The sequence below is a fragment of the Haematobia irritans genome, chromosome 4, assembly GCF_050003625.1.
Source record: "Haematobia irritans isolate KBUSLIRL chromosome 4, ASM5000362v1, whole genome shotgun sequence".
NCBI classification, from domain to species: domain Eukaryota; kingdom Metazoa; phylum Arthropoda; class Insecta; order Diptera; family Muscidae; genus Haematobia; species Haematobia irritans.
In genome coordinates this window covers 64,336,628-64,338,640 of record NC_134400.1, presented here as the reverse complement: position 1 = coordinate 64,338,640, position 2,013 = coordinate 64,336,628, and the positions used below count along the sequence as shown (strand labels likewise).

The window sequence follows — 2,013 nt, the reverse complement described above, 5'->3', positions numbered from 1 at the left end:
TATATATATTTTTAAGTTTATTTAATATGCTTACTTTTTTATTTATTTATTGTTTTTTGCATGTATATTTATTTATTTTATTATTAATATTTTATTATTATTTTATTTTAAATATATAAATATATTTTTTATTTATTTATTTAATATTATTTATTATCATTTGTTTTTATTTATTATATATATTTTTAGTATTTATTTTATATATTTATTTATTTGATCGATAATGCAGTTTTATTTGATTTTTATTTAGTGTGTATATATTTTAATTTTATTTATTGCATATATATTTATTAGTCGAATTTAATAATTTATTTAATATTTATATTTTTTATACTTATCAATTTATTTTGTTTATACATTTTTAAATGATTAAATTTATACTTCTTAATATTTTTTTTATTAATTTATACAACAACAACTCATACATATATTTCACGCAAATTATTAACAATATTTTTTACTTACAATAAATGTTTATATTTTTTTATAATTTTAATATATACATATCAATGATGTTTTTCTTTTTTTTATAGATTTAAGAGATTATTAACAAATTAATTCTAATTCTTATAATTTCTATCATTTTGTAAATGATCTGATTATTATTAACAATTTGTGAATAATAATGAATTTTTGTAAAAAAGAAATATTTTAACGTTTTTTTTTAGGAAATTGTTGATAATTTAAAATAATTCATTTACATATACACATTACAACAACAAATAGTTTTAGAAGAAATAACAGGGATTTTTTTTATGAATTTTATAATATTATTTTTAACAATTTTAAATTATAATTTCTCAATTTTGTATAAATTATGTATTCACATATATATGTACGTAAATTTTTGTGTAAATATTGTGATAAAAACTGTGATCTTGTTTTTTTTTTGTATTCTAGTAGATTTAAGCTAGTAATTTTAGTTATTGTAGATTTTTTTTATATGTGAGAATATTAATATTAGTGGGTGGTTAATGTTAATAAGGGGTGAGGAATAACTCTCGTTAGGTTAAACGCACGTGGTGAATGTTAACATTTAAATTTTAATCGTATTTTTGGTTGGTTGTTTTCAACAAATATTAAGCATTTTTACTTTTTTCCATTACCTTAACATTTTCCATTTGTATGTGCGTTGGCAACAATGTTAATTTGGGTAAAGCTTGTATCTCAATTCTCCCCATTCAACTCACTCAAGCTCTCCTTTTGCAAGCTCACCACGTGGAGCTTTCACCTAACCTAATCGTGGTTACTGGAACATAATGTAGATGGCCCTCGTGGTAACATGTGTTTGCAAGTAAATAATTTATTCTAGGAGAAGATGGCTCTGCCGCTCCTCACCTTAGCAGAAGACACAATTTCTATTAGAATTTGCACAGTAAAAAAATGCTTCCATTAAAGAAAATAGCCAGCATTAAAATATACTTTCAACTTTTTATGATACTAAAGTGCAATATCACCATTTTAATACATATTTTAACTAAGTTCAATTTAATTATTTTGTTTCATTAATATAATTTTTTTGCTCTGTTAATGTATGTATATTTTAATGTTGACTTTTTTTCTTTAGAACAATTTCTGTTTCTCTTCTATTATTCAAGTTCATTTCTTACCCTTTCTCTATATCTCCAACTGTATATTCGCTGTCCTCTTTATCCACTATTATTTTCCTCCAATGAATAAGGAATTAAGTAAAAATCACTTAATACTTCAATTCTCACTGAATTGACTAATTTAATCGATGTTCACACTTTGGCCTTAATATTACAAAAGAAAGCCAAGTTCGACAAGTGCACACATTGAGTGCAGTGTTGCCAACTCCCCATGGCCAAAAAGCACCAAAAATATTTTATAAATTCTAACATACCATCTTCCACCACAAAATCGAAAATTAAATGCTCTACTAAAAAAAAACAAAAACAAAAACAAAAAAACAAAAACAAAAAAAACTTCCGAAGATGTATTATAGAACTTTTGTGAATTGAATTTGATGAATTTAAGGTGGGTATTAAGATC

General features: G+C 22.5%; 1 long non-coding RNA gene across 1 annotated transcript; it reads right to left on the bottom strand.

Moving 5' to 3' along the window:
* Positions 1 to 804: 804 nt before the first annotated feature.
* Positions 805 to 1,795, bottom strand: LOC142234343 (uncharacterized). The gene is made up of 2 exons (XR_012721608.1): positions 1,611 to 1,795; positions 805 to 1,338 (listed from the first exon to the last, which is right to left on the bottom strand). It is a non-coding gene; the product is annotated as an uncharacterized LOC142234343 (long non-coding RNA).
* Between the last annotated feature and the right edge of the window lie 218 nt (positions 1,796 to 2,013).